This window comes from Nothoprocta perdicaria, unplaced genomic scaffold, assembly GCF_003342845.1.
Source record: "Nothoprocta perdicaria isolate Ctin4 unplaced genomic scaffold, notPer1 scaffold_58, whole genome shotgun sequence".
Lineage (NCBI taxonomy): Eukaryota > Metazoa > Chordata > Aves > Tinamiformes > Tinamidae > Nothoprocta > Nothoprocta perdicaria.
Genome location: NW_020455843.1, coordinates 1768316 through 1791616, shown reverse-complemented (window position 1 = coordinate 1791616; position 23301 = coordinate 1768316). Strand labels below are relative to the sequence as shown.

Below are 23301 nucleotides of genomic sequence, written 5' to 3'. Positions count from 1 at the left end.
CTCCCGGTCAGCTACGCTCTGCCCCCGTTTGTAACCGGTCCTCACGGTTTTTGTAACGGGTCCTCCTCAGTGCTTTGTCACAGAGCAAATACGATACAGGATTTCTTAGGGTGAAAGAACAGATTCCTTTCTCAGTGGAGAACGACTCAGTGGCTGCCACCAGGCTCCAGAGTTGACACCCCAGTGTCAACTGGGAGATGCCAGAACTGGCATGAGAGGAAATCCAAAGGGCAATAATTGCTAAAACAGTTACACCCACTCTTACGTCTRGAAATAGCATTTAGCAAGGGCTAAAAAAAGGTATATCCTTTTGAACCGAAAATGTTTTGGAGAAACGGAATCAGAGCTCAGAAAACACGAACTGTGCAGCAAATCACTGCGACCTCCCCTGGTCTCCAGCCCAAAATGAAGGTGATGGGCGATAGCCCAGCTCCCTCCAGACAGATGGAAAGAAGCCACACAAAGTGGGGGACAGGGCAGAGATTGAGCAGGGGAGCTTGTCCCATCTGCCCAGCAGCAGAATATTGCTCCCTGCTTCCCGCTATCCCTTCTGGTCCCGTTTGGGAAAGCCGAGAGCATCGGAGCGTCTTCCCTTGGGATATTATTTACCCCCTCAGGCCTTCGTGGCCCTTCCTCTCTTTGCAGAGCCGAAACGAAGGCGCTGGCAGCCCCCCGGCGTCGCAGCCTTTCTGAACTACGCTAATTAAACACGTTGATGCTAAAAAGGAATTAGAATTTGCGAATAAATTAATTTGCTGTATTTCCCTTTCATCCCCCTATGAAAGAAAGAAAAAAGCCCAACACGTCAGTGTTGGGTCCCACTGAAATTTTCCCATTTTAAATTGGTCCCACTGCTCATAATTACACCTCCCTTCTTCTGGCCGTACAAGTTAAGCTGCTTTCCTTCTCCCCCTGCTTTTTTTTTTTTGCAGGGGGGAAGGATGGTGGAAAGAAAGAGGAAAAAAGGAGGAGAAAGAGGATAAGAGGGATGCATCCGATCGGACCCGTCTAATTGGTTACAACACACACGTACACATGAAAATACCGGCACGGCGCCCGCGCTGCCTGATGAATATTCCCAATCCTGTTCCACATRCGGGATCTGGGCTTATCAAATTGTTGGCTTCTCTACAGCAGGCGACAGCCTCTTCTCTCCCTCTCCATATAAACGTGCTGAATATGCATGGAGGAAGAGAGGGGCTGAGGACTGGCCAAGTCGGAGGGAGCGCTTTGAAGATGAAGGACCCAGGATGGAGATGCTGCTCCAATAAATATATTTCTATTTTGATAAAAATCGGTGAGAGTTGCATGAGTCAGACGAGCCCCAAATAGCGACCAGCTTGGGGCTTAGCGCCTTAGTTCCCCCTGCATGGAAAAGGCTGAGCAGGGATCGGATGCCCTGCAAACACACAAGTCTCTCCTGAAAACAACTCTAAAAAGAAAGCCGGGATCAAAAATGGCACCTCCGATCTGCCGATGCCTTTCCAGAACAAATTGAAATAGAGTTACTAAATTTTATGGCCCTATTCACTATTTTGAGGACCTACACAAAGCTCCCTAGGTGCTAGCCATCCTAAAAGATAGAAGATAGCTGGTTTTGGCTTAGTCATAATTGAAATTCTCATATTTACCAAATAATTTTCCCATCGACCTAAATCCCTTTTGCTGGGCTTCTTGTTTGGAGGTGTCAAACTAACAGAAGTAGGGAAGTAAACAGAAAGTACTGCAAACCTCTTCATCCTACACCTTCACATCTCCTCCTAATTATTAACATAAGGTCTCCATCCTTCCATAAAAATTCCAGATAAAGCTGGAAAGCATGGTAAAAAAGGGCATTTTTGGGGGAAGGAGGACAGCAAAACTGGTTGGACACCCCACCTCAGATCCTGGTTTGGATCCAGCTGGATGGTTTGATCTGCCACTTTCAGAGGACACTTGGTAGAATCCTGTCCTAGAAGTCTGCATTCAGCCCAGCCAAGTTATGGGCAAGCAAAGGCTGCTCCCGCTGCCCAAGTGTCCTTGTTGGCCACACGAGCATCCTGACCAGCTTCCAACTCAACTCCAGGTTGAAAATCACCCTGTCCACATTCAAATGCTTTGCCAGTTTGCTATCTTAACTCCTCCTTAGTCAAAACCTTGAATGGAAACCTATAAGAACAAATACGCGCCCTGAATGCCCTAAAGCTTTTTGGAGGTCTCAACCAAAGCCGGCTTGGAGAGAGGAAATGCAAAATCCTGCACGGGAAAAATAAAAAGCCCTAGAAAGGCTGTGAAAGCTGTAAGTGATATGAACCACCCCCCAAGAAGGTTAAGGGAAAAAAAAGAACAGATTGGCCTGTTGGGGATGAAAGAGAATAAGGGAGAGCATTAGAGAAAATAAAATGGTCCAGAAAGAGCCATCTAATTCTCCTTCAGAGGGAAATCAATGGGCTATTCAATCGCAAGAGAACCAAATTAAACAAAACCTATTACTCTGAAAATCACTGAAGTCAGAAGCATGACAGAAAAGCAGAAAGGATTAAGCATATGGATAGTATCGCCTACACTCATCTATAATTCAAAACGTGGAGCTCTAGAGAGCCAATCTGCGGGGCTCGAGTCATCCACTCGTGTCCAGAGCCATCAGGGCGCTGGTGGGGAGCAGACACCCGTCCCCATCCATCCTTCACTGGCCACCTTTGCATTTCCAGCACCTTCCTTTGGAGTGATGGAGCTCAGAGATGGCTGCGCAACGGCCCCTTCTCCAGCGGAACCGAGACGGTCCGAGAGCCATCGCAGGTGCTTCCCGGGGTCTGTCCTGACCCACGGGGCAGCCGGTATCGACGTCCACACGTACAGGGTGACAGCACTCATGGCAGGGAGAGGACAGAAGCAGGGTCACCAAGACTGCCAGCTGCTGGAGATGTCACCTTCAGCACAGGCCACCCAACCACCCTGCTGCTTTGCATCCCATSTCTGCCGGTCAAGCAGCTCCACTCGTGTCTCCATGGTGCCGTCCTGCTGTTCCTGATAATATTCCCACCTTCTTTGCAGGCTGCTTTCTTGCCAGGCAGGTGCAAAACCTCCGTGCATCCCTTTTGTGGAGCCTTTGGCTTGTGCCCAGCAAGGACAGCATCTGCTTCATGCACCGTGGGGTAACTCACCACAGCATCCCAATGGGAGCGGATCTGTTCCGCAGGACAAGCGCAGCGAGCATGGAAAACCACTCCTCTCCCAGCAAGCCAAAGGTCTAGGACAACAGTTGCACAGAAGGCAGCATCTAAATTTTGCATTAAACTAGGCTGCAATTAATAATCGCCTAAAAGAAAAAATCAAGCCTACTTTAATATTCAACAGTTTTGAGAAAAGCATAATCAGAGTCTGATTTAAAGAAGAAATTCTAATCACCAGCAATTAGGCACAGATCTAGCAGAACAATTTAGCGAGTCCTCYGCAATTTGGCAAATCTGCCGCTTTAATTAAACACCAAATCCGGGGAAAGGAGAAACCACTTTGGATGTCAAGTGAAGTTTTACGGGTGTCCATCGGAGGGGAACGGAGCTGAGCGTCCCCCTTGCTCTTACACCGACACACAGGGAACGCTGGATTTGCATTTCCCAAAGGAATCTTTGCCCAGTGCCATGTAGAACAGCTTGTGCCTTAGTGTTTTTCGCTCTAGCTCGCACAGGAGATATTTCTCACTTRGGACGAGCTCAATGTTAAGGCAGTATCAGTGCTTAAGGAAACGTGTTTAGTTTTCTTTCTTAATCTGTCAATAATAATAGGTGTGAGGACAAAGGATTTCTACAGAGAGGAAAAAACACAGTAAAGATTCAAATAGGTACTCGGGCACTTAAATATGCAACGTAGTCCTCATTGCTGAGACACTTTTTCCGATAAGGTATCCCAATACTTCAGGAATACGTGGCTCATGGCAAACAGAAGCAATTCATCACTTTGTAACCGCATTTTCTGCGACGGGGAAAAGTAAGAATTCATTAAAAAGATCACAATTGCTTCATAAAGCCATTTCATTACCATTTTGATTAGCCGGGGTTGGAATTTGCATGCTGCTTAACATAAATCTCAAGGAAGGACCCCAGGAAGCGAGTGAGCGGCAAGCTCCGCTTTCCATCCGTGGGAAATGTGTTGGGTTGGCCTGGATCACGACTCACATCCCACATTCCCGAAGTCTGGAGCACTGCCTCCTGCCCTTGCCCAGCTTTTGGGATGCAACACACCCACCCAAAGACCCACGCTAACTTAGTTGTGAGCTAATATAATTAAACATGAGACACTACAATTTAAAGCAAGGCTTTCCACTTAGAATTAGTTCCCAAGATGCTGATTTGGAAGCTGTTATTCCAAGTGCCGAGCAAAATCCCGAAATCTTTTGCTGAAGCAAATCCCTAAAGCACAAAGTTTCTCCTTCCACTAACTAACACTCAAGCTGCTTTTGCTGCATTACAAAGCAATGATGCTCAAACCACCATCGATGGTTCAAAAGTGGTGCTGGATGTTGTGGTGAGTGACCCACCACACCTCGCTTTAACTGCAGTTTTTAATCAAATGCTTGAAAACGATTAATCGTGATCCCAGCAAACTGGCAAGCATTCAAAAAGCACAGAAAAAAATCTTGAAAGATAAAAAATACAATGAAAAGTTAAACACCTGCCTTGAGGAGGAACAAGTTTGTGCCTAGTAGATATTATATCGTTTTCTTAAAGGTCAGATCAGATTGAACCAGGGAGATGTCTCGGAGCAGCTAATGCCAAAGGGAAAGCGGATTGTCCAGTYGACAGGGCACTCAAAGCTCTGCCAGACGACGCATTTCGGCCCTTACTCAAAGCACATAAAAGTAAAAAAATCCCCTATAAATAGGTTTTGCCCTAGCCCCTGCTTTAAAACGTAACAGATCCACCTGTGGCGCAACCCAGCAGAGTTTGGGAAGGAGCGACGGGGAGGAGGCCGCATCTCCCGGCAAAGCTTCATCTTTCCTCAGGGAGCCGGCTGCAAAGCAGGAGCACGCGGGGCTCCCTGGCTTGTCTTGGGCCTGTGGGTACACGAGCCTGCCACCCAAAACCCAATGGTGTTTTTGCTGCTGCAGACAGGACCCGAGGAGACCCGAGGCGCCTCCCGGGGCCGGTGGGCACCTCCACAGCAGCAGATCCCTTCCCCGCGTTGGTCACTGTGCTTTGCATTATGTGGAGGGCAGGAGCCATCCCCAGGCTTCCTGCTTTCCACATCTGGCTGGAGGAAGCGTTTCAGGACAGAGCTCCTTGCTTTTCACTCAGATTTCACTGTTTCCCTCCCGATCCCTCACGCTCGCTCTATTCTTGGTCCTGACCGGACTTTTTTGCCTCACCACCTCACATCGAGTCCACCTTTGGGTTAAAGGACAGGAGAACCCATGGGTCCTAAGGGAAATGCCACCTCTAGAGAGATGGACACCTGCAACGCGTGTCACCTCTTCCGAGCTTTCTGAACCCTTCTGGCTCTTCTGGCATGGAGTCAAACACACCCAGAGCGTGTGGATCCAGACCAACTCCTCTCTTGACCAACTCAACCACATTCCTCTCCTTCAGTTACTAGCATCATCTTTCCTGCTTCCTAACCACGACAGTAATTTCCCTTTTCAGCTACAGAGATCTCATGTTCCCTCTCTCTTTTTTTAGCACCGGAAAAATGAACTTTTTCCTCTTATCTGCTCTACTTGCCCCTCAGTTACCTCCGCTCGCTGCAGCCCAACGATGCCACCTTCCCCAACACAGCTCCAGGGTTTAAGCCAGACCACGGCACAACGCAGGCATCGAAAGAGCTGTAACCACTGCTAAACAATGCTGAGTTTAGCCAGCCTCCCACGTCATAGCGTCGCTGAACTGCAGGCTGCCATCCCTCCAGTCCACTATCTTTTCCATTTCTTCTCCGCTGCTTCCATTTTAAGGCTCCATGCTAAGAGCAAAATGGGGAGATGCTTATTGCCAGCTCCGGAAAGAAAAGAGCAGTTACACGCTGTTATATAAGTGGTTATAACCTCCTATTTTTGTTTCCCATCCATGCTGAGACCCCATGCTGTGGGCACTATTGTAATTCAAATTGGAAAATCTTCTAAGGTAGATGCAACTGCTGCAGAAAGCTGTGCCAGGAAGGCACCTTGCAATGAGGACAGGAAAGAGCTGGGCACAGAAAAGGTCAGGCAGCTTTATTACGGCATATTTATATTTTTAAGCCTTTGAAGGAGGTATTTCCCTCTTTCCAGCTCCCCACACCAGCTCTTCAAAGAATTATTATATTTAGATTACGCTCAGAGCCATTGCCTCAATTTGTAAGATTGATCAAGACATTTTGTTTGCCTCAGACCTGGAGGATTTCTGCATCCAAAGCCTTCTCTGCCTCTCCGCTACAGCAGTTCACCTAAGAACAGATGTTGCTTCTCATAAAACCTGTTTATCTTCGGCCGTCACAGGTAAAATATCGCAGGGCCTGCAAACRCCCCGCTCTTCCGGAGCATAAACATCCCCAATCCCATCCCCACGCACAAGCCAAGCAGCAACTTGTCCTCCCAGTGACTCCTAATAAAAGGCAACGAGCCCGTCACCAAACAGCACGAACCACAGGAGTCCCCAACCACAAGGGTATCACAGGGCCAGAAAAATCTAAGAACGGCAAGGGAAAAGTTAAGGGATATAGCAGATGGTGCCTTAAATGGGAGAAAAATACCAGCGAYGGCAGAGTCTGGGGGCAGAGAGCAGCCAGCTCTCTGATTCGGGTCTCAAAGACCCATTAGGTTGCTCTATTTGTCTTGAGGAGTGATCTTTAAGTATACGGACTATTAAAAAATAGACAAAGGCCATCACAAGACGGCTGTGCTAGAGAATGTGCCTGGAGACTACAGGAGGGAGGAGGTGGTAACTGGAATTGTTAGTAGGGATGAACTGGTCTAACTGCACTGCTGACTTGCAGCCAGTTGACTGAATATTGCTGAAAAGATGTACCTGCCACCACGGGACAAACATGTGGGCAGGAACCTCCGTGGGTGCAATTCCACACCTTCATGGTCTGCATAAGATCAGACTGGAGCTCTTATCCAGCCCCTCCTGGGGCTCYTATACAGCCTTCCAGCATCGTCTACACTTGGTCCGGAGGAAAAAAGCTTATTTCGCAGAAAGTCACTCCAAAATCCGGTGCATAAAACAACTGTGGAAGCACGGAAACGTGGCCAATTCACCCTCCTCTCCTCGGGGTACCTGTGTGGTGTTTCTGCCCTGCAGCCTGAAACGGCTCCGGGGGCTGCTGATGGGTGTCCCGCTGGTTAACAGGAGGTCACCGYCATTGGCCTTCCTGCCAAAGACATCTCACCTGCTCCGGGGCTGTTTCCTTGTTATTTTTCTTCCGGAGAGTGCTGATCTTCCCTGTTGACCTGCTCTCCTGAAAGAGGAAGACTATGGGGGGCTGAGAAGCCACCGTCAGCATCACGGGGGCTCTGCGAGGAGCAGAAATGGGCACAGTTAAAGCTAAGGAAATATGGTCCCACTCATCCCTCGCTGGCTTCCAGCTATGACTAAGGAGGCAAAACGTCTTCCCCTTTGTGTTTTCACTTCCTCAACTTGTCATCTCCTCTTATTGTTTCAACTAGGATTAGATAAAGTCTCTAGTGGCAAGGAATTTGCCTTGGTCTCTATTATAAGCCAGCATCGGGCAAACGGGGCAAGTCAGGCTTCACTAAAGCTCAGTATTGCCCGTTTAGAAATGAGGAGTCATTTTGAGCTGTGAAAACCATCATTTAAATCACATTGCATGGTGCCAGGAGGATCCACCCTTCGGTGCTTGAGCAGGAAGCTTGGGCGAGATGATCTCTAGAGGTGCCTTCCAACCCTGAACACTCTGTGATTCTGTGAATCCTCCCGCTTGGCAGGAGCTCTCCCAGGCACCTGCAGGACATCTCTGCGCTGGGAGGGGAACGARGAGGTGGCTGCGGGCGGGCGGACGGGCGCGTTGGCGCCGCAGCAGCTTCCTCGTGTGGTTTCGGGGAACAGGAGGCCCATTCAAGGTTCACCTGGCCGCCTGCTTAGGCCCCGGTGAAGCGGTTGGTGGGAAACTCAACACCCAGCTGCTCCCAGCCTGYGTGGAAGGGCTGAGGCAGACCGGGCTGCAAGGGCAGTGATGTTGGGGTCACGGAATGTGAGTTAGGAACCTGGGGGTCCAAGTGGCTCCTGAGCACGAGCAGCAGCGAGTCGGGACTGCTGCTCAAGGCCCCYGGCAGGTCTCTGAAGAGCCCTCCAGCAGCCAACCTGCACAGGATCAAAAGCCAAAGTCAGCGTCGCTCGTTGCTCAACAGGGACTACAGCTGCCGCTGGCTTTAGCTGCAAGAAAATCTGTGGGGTGGTGGTGGAGAGTCACTACCTAACTTGGTCACCACCTGATCCGGGACAGACACCTTCCAGGAAAACTGAAGCTGCTCCCAGCCACGGCTGGGCCCGGAGTGACCTGAACATCCCATCAGGGAGAGCCCCCCGCTCCTTGACGCCGCGTTTCCTGCTCAGAGAGATGTCTCCCTTGCCATCGAGCAGGCAAACGACAAGTTAAGCTCTGCGCTGTGGAGGTGACGCTCGCCAGGAAAACAACCCGGGCGCAGGGAGCAGCTCCTGCCTGCCAGGGAAGCTGCTGCGGGCAGYGGAGCGCGGCCCGGCCGGAGGAACGCGGGAGCGCGAGGCCGGCGCYGCCTTCCCACCGCTGCCCAYGCGAYGTCCCRGAAAGGACGCGGAGCATCCGAAGGCTGGGAATTGCTTCCGCACGGGCTTCAGGCTGGGGAAGGCGATACAGGYGCCGGGCACTCACCCTTTCAACAAGGCCTTACCGAGGCGCTCAGCTCGGCACGGAGCTGCCGCAGGTCTGGCCGTCACCTCCATGCCCGAGCGAACGGCCTCCGGCCCCTCAGGCCGAGCTTGCTTCCGAGCATACATGTTAATGCAGCCTGAAATGCAACGAAACATACGGCTGCTCCCCTAACGTGCTCTTGTCTGAGGTGTTTGCCTAATGTCTAAGGTGTTTGCCTAAGCTATTTCTGCTGCTTAGAAATAGATTGTAATTCCAACAAATCACTGAATACTACCAGGTTTTAGTCAAATTTTAAGTCAAGGACTATAATGTATTTAACATTTAGGCAGGATTGCAGAAGTAAGGCCCACCTTGCTGTGTGAGACCCAGCTTTCACAGAATCACAGAATCACAGAATATTCAAGGTTGGAAGGGACCTCCAGAGATCTAGTCCAACCTTCCCRCTCAAGCAGTTTAAGCCAGCTAGACGTGGGGCGGATCTTTCAGGGCTCTCCCCATTCCCACGAGACGCCGGGATTTGGCATATCGGGATTTGCACACCGCGATCCTCGGCTCATGGCTGCCGGCCTGCGGTGCATGGACAGGTGCCTCTCGCTCAGCTGCTTGATTACAAGTGAGAAGAAGGGCCCTCTGCAAGAACATGAGGCCCTTCAAAGGAGCTGCGACCCGTGCAATGCATCCCTGCTGGAGCAGGGGGTTGGACTGGASGATCTCGAGAGGTCCCTTCCAACCTCAACCGTCTCTGCAGGGTGCTCTCAGTGCAGAACCAAGGGCCATCCCTGAGGATGCCCTCCTGCCTTTTCCTGCTTCAGCTCCCAGGTAGCTTTGTAGACTTTACCTACCAAGTGCTCTCTGGTTTTGCTGCCCAGCGGCGCGCGGGGCCCTCCAACGGGTGCCCTGGCACGCGCTCCCTTGGCCCAAAGAAGTAATTCATGCAAATCCCTGCTCCGAGCAAATTCCACAGCAGTACATCTTATCGTAAGCCAAACAAAAAGCACAAATACATATGAGATCCATAAACCTGTATTAAAAGAATTTGCTCTTGTTACAGCTTGAATTTCCCTTTCTCCCTCCAACTGCTCGGCAAACTAACCACCCAACTCTTCCTCATCACTAAACACCAACCAARCACACGCGAAGCACCAAGCTCAGCTGCTGAACTTTGGTGGGGTGGGTRCAAAAAAAGCCCTGTCGCCCAGTGAGGCTTCCTTACACATTCAYAGACTGAATAAATACCAGAACAAAATCCTGCCAGCGGCGCTGCTCCCACCAGGGACAGCACCAAGTTTTGCTGGACTTCGGGTAACTTGTGCGCAGCCTGGGTGTAGTGATGGGAACTCAGATGCTCATTGACCATCGTATTAATAATAATAAAAACCCTTAGGCTATATATGAAGAAAAATGGTTAACACTGAGAACACGCAGACCATGAACCRGTCAGTAAAGGGAAGAGGTGGAAGGGGTAAAACACGAGGGGTTATTACACTTTATTCAGCAACAGGCAACGGATCTTTTTGCTCCCACCTTTTCCCCAATCCCGCCCTGATGTTCACAGAGCTGCCAACACCTAGTGCTTCCCTCCAACATATGCTGCCCAAGGCAAAATGAAGGAAAAACACAGTTCTGCCTCCTAAGATTTCGACTGCGGAGGCTGCCAAGCCAAGGACAAGCCCCTGGCCAGGGCAAACGCCACSGGACGGCAGAGGAGCAACGTGTACCCATGCAACCCTCAGGAGAGGTAATTTCACTGCCCTGACACTTAATTCTGAGCATAAAATTTACGCTAGAAATAACTAAACCGTGGCAAGGAAAGAATCCAGACATTGCATAGTAAATATCACAAAAAAACCCAACTTACAAACACATTTAACTCTGCCTTCATTATTTTATTTTCCAGTTTTGGCCATTACTTCGGCCTTTTTAAGACTAAGGATTTTCCTGTGTTTAATTAAAAAAAGGAGTACTCTCCCTTACCACATTTGGAGATAGACCAGCTTTCCACAGAAGCTCCAGATGATGAAAATAAACTAATAAAATGTATTTTTAGGGCTTTTTTTCTTTTTTTTTTTTTTGAAAAAAGATGACATGTCAGATCCTGAATTCCACCGCAACCGCTAAGTTTCAGCGGAACAACATAATCCCTGTGCTGAGTTCTTTCAAACGAGAGTCATGCCACCTCCGACTGCAGCCCAACAGAGAGCTCATTATCCTTTGGGGGAGGAAGCCGGATTTTTTCCACTTAGTTACGTTCCCAGGTAATTCTCAAATAAGCCGTCCCTTTCCCCTGCGTTTGGAGGGACCCTTTGCTCCAAGACCGCGTTCCCGCCTCATCCGGGCGCTGCTCCGTGATGCCGGCGCGAAGCTCCGGAGCCTCAAATAGCTGCTGCTATTTGGAGGAGAGGCCAAGCTCCAAGGTGCCAAAACGAACCACGCTTCTTCCTACCTTAATTACCGCAAGTAAATCATCCACCTGCAGGTCATTAGGGTCCCATAAAGGTTCTTCTGGCAGGGCCCCCTGTGAATAAACCAAAAACAAGCCTTTTAAATCGGCTACGATGCAGCAGCACCTTTGGAAAACGGAATGTTTTCCCAGCCTTCCAGCAAATCCATTCCCCTCCGTTTTACTCGTGCAAAATGCAACTTTCTGTTATGGGTCAAGCTAGAGACTTGCTCCGAGGCAGGAAGAATATATGGATTTATTCTAAACACCATAGTAACCAGCTTGGGTGTTTACAGCCATCCCAGAGCTTTTCGGCACAGCCGTTTTTATGGGATTTCTGGGTTGGAAATTGAGGGGACAGAGTGACATGCAGCATGGCCTGATAGGGACGCCGGTATTTGGGGGGATACGAAAAGGCAGTGGTTTGGAGAGTCCATAGAGATCATTATGAATTCAGGGACATCTTAAACATTCCCTTTGAAGACGGAAAGATTCAGGCGGCGCCGCTGGGGACAAGTCCTTGGTGCAGGCAGGGAGCTCCCGGGAAGCCGGGGCTGCTCCCCGCTCCAGCGCGGCGCTGGAGCCCGGGATCACGGGATGAGGCTGGCACAAAGGGCCCGGCTGTGGCGGGCACAACAGCAGCATTCAGGAGCAGCGACGCCGGCCRACACGCCACGAGCCTCCCTGCTTCGCCTTCGGGGTGCTCCGAACCCCAGCGCTTCCAGCCAGGAATGTGATCATCCCTCCTCGAGGTTCAGGGGATGAAAGGTGCTCCTAACTACATCAAGAAATACAGGCCAATAAAAGCCCTGCCTGTTTTATTTCCCTGGTTTCTTCCCACGTTTTCTCGAGCTAAGGTCAATGCAAAAGACCAAGAGCACAAACTCAGCACCAAGGCCCAACAGTGCTTCCCTGCTGAGCTGCTCGAGGTTGCATGGCGAGTCCGTGATTTATTTTCCCAAGTTCCTTGCTGCTGGAATACTGAAGAATTTGGGATTAAAAACTCTTTTGATACAAGCCTTGTGGACCACAGAACGGTGGCAGATGCAGCAATGACACAGAGTTGTCCCGAGTCCCGCACACAGCTGGGGACACGCGAGGCCACGTGTCACCCTCCTGGCCTCCTGCTCCTTGCTCTGGCCCCGGCTTTCCAAGATTCCACCTTGGGAATCACAAGTGCTATATTTGCTTCTGGCTCTCAGGAGCGTGTATTTACTTAGAGCAAGGAGTTGAGGCATTTGGAAAAGCTGTTCCACCTACATTGATGTTTTCCCACCCAAACAAAGGAGACCAGAAAGCCAAACCTGTCTGTCACCAAGATTCCTGAGGGTCCCACACCAGTGAGGCAGCCAGCAGCGCGTTTTCCCAACCTGTTTTCCCAAACCTAGACCCTTTGGCTCCGGGATTCAACGCAGCCCCACAGGGAATTGGCTGCAGTTTGTCCTTGTGGCTCGGCTGATCGGTCCGGATGTTTTCAGACACTTGGACAAACCTTCCAACCAGCTCCGGGATTTTGAACCCTCAGCTCTGGCGCAGGAGTTGGGCTGTTTGCTTGGGAAGCCAGAACTGTTCCCAGATGATCCCGACTGCTCCCAGCGGATCCCAACCACTGCATGACAGGTCAGGCTGTTTCCACACTCATCTCCCTCCCCAAATATCTTTTGCCCACATCAGCCCTGTCTCCTGGGCTGGCAACCTCCTTTTGCAGGAGGTTGCACAACCACCCCTCTTTTTATTAACGCTATGTGCCGGTGCCATAAAACAAGAGATAAGAGACCTGAGGCATCCGGAGACGCTGCATTGAACCTATTTAAATAAATGACTCGTTTCCTCTCTCGGTATCTTCTCTGCCAGCCCCCGGGGCAGGAGGCAACCCAGGCACCGTGGTGCAGGTCGCGGCGGRCGCTTGCGGGAGCTCCTTGCTCTTTGCAGCTACTTGGCGCTTCGTTTGAGCCCGTGCTTAATTAGGCAGGTCCCAGTGCTTCGATCAGATAGGCTGATTGGGCCAACATGGCTACGAAGAATAAAGGAAAAAGGAAAAATCGCTAGGAAGAATAAAGGAAAAATCGGCTCAGGAAAGCGGGGCTTTCAGAGCAATGAGACCCGGAGCCCAGGCCTGCCCTTAAGCGCGTGAGTYGCAGCCAGCAAGATCCGTCTTCACCTCCGGGTTTCAGACTTAGCCATTTATATAGAGATATAGATACAATAGATACAGATACAGACATATATATATAATATCTGGCAGGCAGGAAAAGAGTAGGGTTACTTTCCCAAGTATTTCCCTTCAGAGCAACCTGAGAACAGCTAAGGCTTTGGCTGCTGCTCCAAGCGCGCACCGCAGTGCTGCCCACGTGCCCAGCTTGCTGCTCCCCCCTGAACTTCCGGCCCTTTTTTCCTCAGGATCCAGCTTTTCCCGAGTCACGGTGCCTCCTAGGAGCTCTGCTTCCATGGGACAGAAGAATCTCCTCCCCTCCAGGCCGCCCTGGAAACGTAGCCAAGCCTTCAGCCTGTCCTCTTTGCTCTGGAAAACATGGATGAGGTCCTTCCATCCCCCTGATGAGCTACATAACTATATGGCTTTTAAAACAAAGTTGGGAATTTCCGGGCGGACTTTACAAGAGCAGATGAGGAAGTTTCCATAAGCAGCGATACCATCAATATTTCCCTGGTCTATTTACGTGTTCTCAAAGCTCCTAGCTCAAAATGCAGCACCAGACAGCAYTGAGAAGTGCAAGAAAATAAGAGTGTCCAGGCTTAACATTCACACCCAGCTCTGGAAGGTCTTAAAGAACCAAAGCTTCCCCTTTGCTCTCCTGCGTGCGGTTGGGCTGCAGCCGGTGGCATCCCGACAGCTAAAAGGGAAGCAGGGATAAAGCCCCATTTTCACCAAGCCTGGAGCAAGATGCACAGTCTGTGTTCACATCTCCTTCCAGGCTGGAGCAGACACCGTGCTGGAGGGAAAACTGCTCTTGGAAAGGTAACTAAAAAGCAAAATGCAGAGGAAGGGAAAACAGAGGAGACTGAGGGCCCTGACCCAAAGCAGGCGCAAGTCAAGGCAACAGGTCCGGACAGTTTGGGAGCAGGGGGTGTGTTCGGATCCTTATAAAATGCAACGAGTAAGAAGGTGCCATGTCCCACGTGGAGGTCACTGGGCTGCCTTGGCACGACCCAACCACGTCGCACCGTAACCAACTTACCAGATATCCTGAGGACGCAAACGCCTGCGGGGCCACCACGGTGCAGCCGCCTCCACCACCCTTGGTAGCCTCCGATCTGATTAGAGCACCTCCGTTATTAACACAGGTGCGGAGGAAGATGTAGTTATCAGGTGGATCTGTCCTCTATTGTACGTCGGGTCCACACGCGTGTGGGGTCCCACCACGCTCACACATCAACAAACCACAGAGGCGCCTTATCTCCCAGCTTGGTAACCCCAACACTGCAACCAGTTTCCATCAAGATGCAGCAGGAGAATGGGCAGAGCTAACACGGGGCAGCAAACAGCTTCTAATCGCTTCTAGCAGAGCAGTGTTATCACCAGATACGGAAGAGCAGCATGAGGATCTCCCCAAAACAGCAGTGACGCTGGCAGGCGAAGACAGGGATGGGGCCTAAGCAAAGGCCCAACTCCACAGCCCCTCCTCGCTGCCCAGGGAGCAGCTTAGTGACCATTCCCAACCCAATTCAACATCAGGAACTCTACGTCAAAGCTGCTGAACCTCTGCTGGCCAGAGGTGCTCTGAGAGATGGGGTGTTTCGTGGGGCTTTAGATGATGACAACTGTGGGCTGGTTTGGTTTGTTAGGGTTAACATTGTAAAACTACACACAGCAACACTCAAGGTCTGCTCCGCATGGGGCTCACAGAAGAGGCCTGTAGCTAAAGGAATGTTCCCTCTCTTCTTAAAATAATTAAAGTAAYGCTAAACCTGGTATTAGTTGGCTAGACAGAACCAAATCCCACCGCCTGGGTAATCCGGCTGAAAGCCAAGGGTATCAAGGCAAATTAAAGCTGCCTTTAATCCAGACTAATCTCCGTACACGAATCCTTTATTCTCCACTGCCTCCCGCCACCAGCTACTGCTGCTGCTACCAGAGCACCAGGGCAAAGCGGCGTGAAGGTTAACGCTGCAAAAACACAAAACCCCACGATTTTGGAGCACAGTTTCTTGAGACACACACACTCCTAGTGCTACACGCAGCGTTAATAGCTGCATTAAAGCGGGGCACAGCTCTATGCTTGGTTTAATCTTATGTATCCGCACGCATAAAAAAGGACAATTTGTGCATGAATTAGTGTCGTTTCGCTAACTAGGAGGGTTTGATGGCATCGAGTCCTTGCAGCCGGCCACGATCCACCGGGATGGCGTTGGGAATGAGCTGCTGTGGAAGTAGGGTGTCCRAGCCCTGGCCCAGGCTGCCCAGGGAGGCTGSGGAGGCTCCTGCTCTGGAGGTCTCCAATCCCGCCTGGATGCGCCCGGGTGCCCCGTGCTCTGGGTGTCCCTGCTGGAGCAGGGGTTGGACTGGATSATCCCTAGAGGTCCCTTCCAACCTCAACCATCCTGGGATGCTGTGAAACGAGGACTTTGTGCCGGCAAGTCCCCTGGRCAAGGGGATGGTTGCCCCTTCCCCAGGGCGAAGCCCAGACCACAGAGAGGAAGGGGCGAGAAGATCCCGTGGAATTACCATTGTTCCATAGTGACTTTGTCCGGAATCCCCTTCCTTCCCTATTCTCTCCTCTGAACTCTCCCAAATAACTCTTCTAAGCTCCTCGCCCTAACGCCCCATGCGATGCACAGCAAGGGGCTGATTTATAGACCGTGGCAGGGAAAGGCTGCTGAAAAATCGGCTGCCGCAGTGCAAACACACTTGCCAAAAGGAAAAAAAAAAAGGACTCAAATTCCCTGCACTTTGTTTTATCCATCCTGAACACGAGGAAATGAAATCATCCTTGCAGAAAAAAGAATAATCAGTAGAGCTACTCAACCTTCCTCCTTCCCCCTGAATTACAACAGCGATGGGGATGCTGACCAAGACGCCGTGTTGTTGAGGATCCCTGARAGCCCTTGCCCTGAAAGCAAGAAAAATCTTGAATTTTAACAGCTGACCGAACAAGGACGTTGCAGGAATGAATGAAATGCCAGTGGCAGCTTCTCTTCCTTGTGCTTCATGGACAGTGGTGCCCTCAACTACAGCCATGTGCTACTACGTCTACCTTCCTGCTASCATTTCTTCTTTCAGGTATGCCCTTCTTCACGGTCCCTTACGGAAATAGGGCTCTGGAGATACCCAAAGAGCTGCTCCTGAGCATGGCAGAGCCTGGTGTGGCCACCATCCTTCTCCAAGCCCCACCAGCCTTCAATTCGCCTACAGCTGCAAATGGATGGGAAAATAACAATGAAAAACCCCTAACTCTCTTACTGTGAGGAGGAATCAAGCTCAGTCCGTTCTCTGGGATTCAGTTGGGGTCATCTCCTATGATAGATACTCTGGTGTTTGGTCCAGGACAAGAATATGTTGCAAAAATAGGACTGAGACTTGGAACTAGCAGGGCTTAAGATGGGGATGGGGCAGCCACATGGCCACAGTTACTGGGCCGCAGTGAGACCAACACAACACACCACGCAGCACATGGGAAAATGATGAATTTTGAGAGTACCAGCGGTTAAGTGCTGGGAGATACAAGGATTAGGAGCCCAATGAAAGGTCTGCAATGCTCTCTACCTTAAYGTCGCTTTGTTTCCTTGCAGTTTTGGCCGTGTAGATACAAAAGGATCCTATTCAGAGTGGTTTGGAGCAGCTCTGCGTCTCCAGGCCATCRCACCCCAGAGACCTGGCGGGCTGGAAACGCTGTGAGCCCTCCCAGGGGCTGGGTGATCAAAGCTGTTCATGGCCAGGGGCGGCAGGCAAAGCTCAGCAACCCCCAAAAGGGAAGGTTCCCCAGAAGGGAAATATGGCAAAAAAGGCAAAAAACAGGGCTGCTTTTGGGGGTGAAAACACTTGAGGAGTGGCAGCCTCGGCACACGGAAATCAGGGGATGCTCCCACATTCCTTCTTGCAGGGAATACTCAAGGCTCCGCTGTCCTGATGTACCCGAGGATTTTACACCAGGCGTTTAGAAAAAAAACAGGAATCCAAAAAAAAAGATTTCTTTTTATTATTTATTTTCTCCTGTGGACAGATTCCAGCCTGAATTAAAACAACGCGGACAGCAGCCCTGGCCAAACACGTCCCGGGAGCTCGGGGCGCGCGGAAAGGCTTTTGCTGGAGCGGGGGAGCTCGCCAGGACCCACCTGATAAGGGCCAGCAGCAAAGACACACCCTGGGTAAACCAGCAGCCTTCACAGCTCCCTCCTGCACTCCCACAAGGGCAAAATATATAGATATGTAGGTGAATGCATATATGTAAGGCCTATTCTGTGTGCAGCGAGTGTCCCCTTGCAAGCGTTGCTCCTCCGCACGCCTGGGCTCGCGCAGGTCCCGGTGCCGCCGYGTGGCTCCGTTCCCGCCGCTGGAGCGGGAGCGGAGGCCGGGCCTCGCGTGGGGAGGTCTCCTCGCCCACGGCTCCCTGCCTGGAGGGGAGAACCGGCCGCCCGGAGCTGCTGTTTTGGCTTTGGGGGACGAGCGAGCACCGAGAGACGAGCTCCGGCCACATGCCTAAAAATGGTTATAGCTCYGGCCGGCAAGAGCATGTTCTTCATTCCTATGACCAGATGGATTTTTGTGCTGAAGATATAAATACAACATTGTTGTGGGCTGGATGTTGTGCTTTTTTCCTCCTCTTCCCTCCCCCTGGGTGGCATCGTCCCTGCACAGCCACGGATAGCACTTTTATTCCATGAGGCTGATGCTGCTCGGAGATGAAGGCTCTGGAGAAAGAAGGAGCATCCCAGGAGCAACGTGGACAAGGATTCCCACCACGTCACCTTTGGAGGTGCAGCACTAAGCCCCGAGATARGAAACAGAGCCAGAAGTCATGGAAGAGAGTCGGTCAAGATGGAAAATCCATAAGGAGCGGCAGTGGCTTTTGCTTCAGCCCGTCCTTAGAGTGTTCTTGCAGCAAGGACATGAAGGCTCCGTTTTCCTTGTGGACTCTGGGAGTGAAAGCAGCTGGGTTCGCTTCCCCCTCCTGCTTTGCACTGGCATGAAAGAATTACAAAATAGCCCTTTAAAGGGTGTTTTTAGTTAAAACCCAACACTTGAAGCTCAACTTTGCAGCAGAGCAGCCCAACCTGCTGCACGGCTCTGGACAGCGACGCTTGTGGGAGGTGGCTGAATTGGTGTAAATTTGTTTAAATTAGCAAGTACTTTTATCAKTATCCTCAAGATTACGCCTTGGACGGACACGGTGCCATCCAGCGCTCTGGCTACCGCAGTGCCTGCCTGCCTCGTTCCATAAGCAGGATGCAGCTAATGCCCCCTCTAACCTTTTGGCCATCACAGCTTCCCCAACCTCATTTTGAGGGACTGACACGAGAAACAGAATCACAGGATGGTTGAGGTTGGAAGGGACCTCTAGGGATCATCTAGTCCAACCCCCTGCTCCAGCAGGGACACCCAGAGCCCAGGGTGGCATCCAGATGGCTTTTGAAGACCTCCAGAGGAGCCTCCACAAACAGCCCCTCTATTTGCAAATCACATTGCTGACGTGATGGCTTCGGCTGACTTTGGGGTGATTTTTTTTCCTAGAGCTTTTCTTTTTTGCATGCACACTGTGTTCCTCGGCACACACTGTATTGATTCCAACCGACCACGGGTAGGAAACCCAACACATCAGCCGGCAAAAATCACAGAGCAAGAGCCCGGGGAAAAAAGGGCGCCGAGACGCTACACACATCACCCCATGCATCCGATTAAACCAAGGAAYAAACCAGAGCAGAATCCAGCAGCGTCCTAAGGAAGCAGCCTGGGCGAAAAGCAGGGAAAACGGTGCCGAGGAGGCCCGGGGTAACCAGGAGCAACGGGGCCGGCGCTCTCATTGAGAGCCGCGTCACGCGCCGGCCGGGCCTCGCGCCGGGGCCGCTTCTCTTTCTGCAAAGAGCAGCTTTAAGTAATTTTTAACCCGCCCTCCACGCAGGTTGGGCTTCCCTCTAACGCAGCGCCAAGGGTTTTCCTGGCAGTTTAGCTGCTCYGATGGGATTCTGTAGTTTTGGATAAATTACCAAGGAATAAGGCGCTCTGAGCAGGGCCCTGCGCTTCCGAACGAGCTCCATGAACAGCAAAATGCTCTTGGAATGCGATGCCCTTGGAAAGGGAAGAATGAAATCGAGTGACCTGGCCCCATTTCCAGGGCCTGGCACTGGGAAGAAAACAAACAAAAAGAGAAGATGCTAATGGACAAGGGGGGAAACAGTATCCTAATAATGAGGATTTTCTACCCAAATTTTGAAGAGTCAAAGCCCTGGAAACACCAGTGACCAAGGTCTCTCCCTCTGCATCAGATTTTTGGTAACTTCGATGGATATATATGTATATTTATATTGAATTTAATTCTATTTTAGTTGCTTCTAAATAAAATTGAGCCGCCAGGACWCACTGGTCCTTCCCACACAAGTTTCTCCAGTTGCCAAGGAGCAGTCAGGGCAATTTTTGTTTTAATTTGCTGTAAACCCATGTTACTCCGTGCTCCTGCTCCAAGAACCTTTGGAGCCTGGGTGACTTTTCAGCCYCAGAGGCAACTTCCCCACCTTGATTCCTTTAATATCCACTGTATTTTAGGAGTGAATTGTCGCTGGCTGCATCTCAGTTAGTAACTTATCTCCTGGAAGGTCTCTGCCACAGAGGATCCGCACATCTCATCCCTGACGCGCTCCTAAGGCAGATGCATCACAGRAGACTTCAGAGCAAGAGAGGACTGAAGGTGTTGGAGACAGAAAGAGCTTCAATATCTGCACTAGAGCGAAGCGTGCTCCACGCGAACATCACTTTAAAGAAGGAAAGATCTTACGAGACAATCTTGCCTTTTATTCCTGGCTTTAAACAGCAGGGATTGCAGCAGAGGTGACTTTTGGGCACCTCTGCCTCTGAAGAAAGGGTCAGCAGAGGCCGGAGAAGCAAAGAGAGGTGTTGCGATGCCCRCAGGCTGCTGGCAGAGCGCAGTCAGCACAAAAGGATCCCGGCGAGTTAGGAATGGCCAGGAAGGGGAATTCTGCCCCTTAAGCTGCCACCTATCCCTTATTTCAGCAGCCTCGGCGGTGGTGCCGAATCCAGGCACACGCCGGCAGGGCCGCTGTGTTTTCTCCATCAGCGACTCCTCGGAGATTTCCAGCTTCCTTTCGGGCACTCAGGCTGCAGGAATAACAGGTTTGAAGCAGATCCCTCCTGGCTTTTTGCTGGCTCCTCGGGAAGCCTTACCAGGTCAGCCCTTGCAATCCAGGCGGTGTTTTGTCTCCCCCAGCCACCTGGAGGGTACATGAGAAATGCAGAAAACAGAAGAAAACCTGTGCCTCTTTGTGGGTGTCACGGGATATTTTTCCTAAACAAAATGTTATTAGGCTGATTTAACCCTCAGCAAGAGAAGGTCCTTTTCTCTGCTCCCCCGCTTTCCACTTGCAGGGAGGTGAATGCTGCCAGTCTCACACCCACAGAAAGTAACTGTAAGAAAGCAGCCAGGGGGGCTTGATTTTGGAAAATGAATAAAATACTCAGGAACAAGCTCATTTTTTCACTCCTTTTGGATCCCGTCTCTTACCCCGGAGCAGATGAGACGCCATCGCCACCACCCTCTCAAACTGGGACATCCATGTCCCCAAGATCATCACCAGCTACTACCACCTTCAGTGCCCGTAACTACAGTCATCACAACCACAGGTTCCTACACGAGCAGACCATTCCTTGCTTTTGCTACAAGGATTTCATCACCACAAATCCAACTGGATCTGTAGCACCATTTTCTCCCCAKTCGGTAAGTGAAAGACTAATCTACACAATTCAGTTCAACAAACTCATAAAAAAACCACTGTTAGACATGCATGCAAATTCTAAGGGAGATGTTTTTAAGTTGTGTTAAATGCTAAAAAGGCCTTTTTTTTGCAGAGTCGAGCTGTGTGCATGTGGTGCTCATCATCATCATGAGACTCAGCAGTTACCACCACTGCTTCCTGTGTTAAGCACAGCAGGGAACGCCTCCAGTTGCAGATAGCACTTTCTACCTCCTCAATATTTTTGGAAAGAGAGACAGAAGTTTGGCTCCTGTAGGCTAAGCTGGAAATGAAAAAAGGAACAGCTACAATAATCCTAAAAACCAGTCAACCTAGGGAATCAACCAGAGCGCTTTCACCGCACCCGCCCGCACGCACTGCAGCCAGAGCAAGAATGAATTAAAGAGAGATCCAAAATAAAGATTTTCAAGTTTCAAGTTTTGACTTTAAATTGGCTCAAAAAGGTGCATTTCAACCCTTTAATGGAGCTCAGCCCCCCAAACAACTAACTTCCCTTCCAAATGTTACTGCCCCACTGCAGACCCACAAGGCAGAAGAGAGTCCTGGAGACTCCGTGAAATCTCTCAACCTTCCACAGTCCTCACCAGTCACGGCAGAATTAAAATCTATAATACACAGATAATAGCTTATCTGTATCTAGACATTGCATATACGTATGTGTACACATATATAATTTTTGTTTCCCTCCAGTTTTCATCGTGCTGGACCCCTCCGGGCGCTGACACGCACAAAGTGCATTCTTCCCATTTCCCTAACTTTGGAGAACAAAACTATTTTAGGAATAGTCACAAAAGAGGAAAAAAAAAATAAAGGAAGTTGAGAAGGGTTTTTTTCGGTTTGCTTGTTTTCTTTTGTTTCAAGTTTGTCATTTGGCACAAAGGCAGCAGCCAGACCCATCTCCACCCAAAGACGGCAGGRGAGCAAAACAAGCCCCACAGCAGCAACGTATGGACTTCAAGCTAATTTTCTACCACATATTCCCCCCAAATCCCCAGTAATTTGCTGGGGATTTTGCAGAGAAGAGCCTTAGGGTGGATGGGAGTAACCATGGCAGAGGCAGGTTGTGCCCCACAACTGGTCCTTATGTCTTGGTCAATGGCAAAGCCCAGTTGGCCCCATGTCCATGCAGAGAGACACCTTGAAAAGCCACCTAATACAATGCACAGCTTTATGTATCAAAAAGTAAATAAAATAAAAATAATAATAAAAAGGATTCCTGACTCAGGAAGTCTGCTACACTTGCAGTCTGTTGTGCTCGTATGGGATTGGGATGGAGAAGTCAACTGGTTTCGCCTTCTYCATTTTCCCATTGGGCTCTTACGACTCCCCACGTTTTGCACCCTGCAGCTCTGTGGGAATTTCACATCCTCATCCCAGAGGATAGAGAAGCTGGACGCTTTACTGCTTGGATGCAGAGCAATTAAAGCAAAATCCATGTGTTTTGGTTTCAGACACCCCTGCGACAAGCGAGCGCACCCGGCGTAGGAGCAGAAGCTCCTTCACAGGGCAGAGCCTGTTGTCCAGCACGAGGACAACCCAAAGGAAGCTCCTGGCTTCTGTCTGGCTTTTGAGACGCTTCTGGCCAGACCAAACAAGACAAACAGGATACTCCGAAGCAGCAAGTCACTTGAGGCAGAACCCGAGCGCTTCCCGGCTGYGGCGCTGGCCAAGCGGAGAGGCCGAGGCCGTCGGCTGCTGGCTTCTCGCCCTCCATCCCGGAGGGGCACCGCTGGCTTYGGCTTCTTCTCGCCTTGACCTTCACTTTCTCTGCAGGAAAAGCAATCAGCTCCACAGCAGTCGCTCCTTTCTCGGTTAAGGCTTTTTATAAATCATATAGGGGATATTATTTACCGGGCCATTTCCCTGGGAGGCATCAAGCTGGGCTTCTGTGCCCTCCCTCCTGGTTCTTCTCTTCTGGAAGAGCTGCCTCAGCACATCTGCTGGTCTTGATGGATGTTGCTTGCTCAGGAACCCACATCAGTAGGTCTGAGACCAAAACTTGGAAGGTTTCAAAGCCTCATACTGACAGTCCTCTCAGGGGCTCCAGGTTTTACAATAAATACCTCCGTCTGTACCCGTATCTAGCAAGCATTAGCTCGGATGAG

At 50.6% G+C, this 23301-nt stretch overlaps 2 protein-coding genes across 2 annotated transcripts in view; one reads left to right on the top strand and one right to left on the bottom strand.

Moving 5' to 3' along the window:
- The window catches only part of LOC112955527 (skin secretory protein xP2-like), a 58047-nt gene that overhangs the window by 11400 nt on the left and 23346 nt on the right, over nucleotides 1–23301 (top strand). The gene's annotated exons all lie outside the window — the stretch shown is intronic.
- PTPRA (protein tyrosine phosphatase, receptor type A) overlaps nucleotides 1–23301 on the bottom strand; it is a 64002-nt gene that overhangs the window by 34554 nt on the left and 6147 nt on the right. Inside the window, exon 2 of the mRNA XM_026048878.1 lies at nucleotides 11261–11332. The gene's annotated coding sequence lies outside the window, so the exon portion shown is untranslated. The remainder of the gene's footprint in view (nucleotides 1–11260; nucleotides 11333–23301) is intronic.